A 369-nucleotide genomic window follows, 5' to 3' on the forward strand; every position below is an offset into this window, starting at 1 on the left:
AAATGGGCTGGCGATGTAGGTTTTATAATCAATAATATTACGGGCAAATATTTAAGTATAATTAAAGGACAAAACTGTAATATTTCACGTTATAAACAAAGAAAACGACTACAACAAACAGCACATTGTAGCAACAGGATAAGTAAAAGGCAAAAAGACGAGAAAAGAAAATAATTGTGGAGCAGAGAGCAAAAGAAATGATAAGATTTGTGAAGGGCTGTGAAGCAAGAAAAAATCAAAGACAAGGAAGAACAGATATGGAAATACACGCGAAGGGAACAGAAATCATAACAGAATGTAGCAGGAGTGACTGCAAATGATGACGGAATTAGGATACGAGTAATAGGAATATGAGGGTGGAAGGAATAA

At 34.7% G+C, this 369-nt stretch overlaps 1 protein-coding gene across 1 annotated transcript in view; it reads right to left on the bottom strand.

The window, feature by feature from the left end:
• Positions 1–369, bottom strand: part of LOC119585354 — a 6,958-nt gene that overhangs the window by 213 nt on the left and 6,376 nt on the right. The gene's annotated exons all lie outside the window — the stretch shown is intronic.

The sequence above is a fragment of the Penaeus monodon genome, chromosome 19 (assembly GCF_015228065.2).
Source record: "Penaeus monodon isolate SGIC_2016 chromosome 19, NSTDA_Pmon_1, whole genome shotgun sequence".
Lineage (NCBI taxonomy): Eukaryota > Metazoa > Arthropoda > Malacostraca > Decapoda > Penaeidae > Penaeus > Penaeus monodon.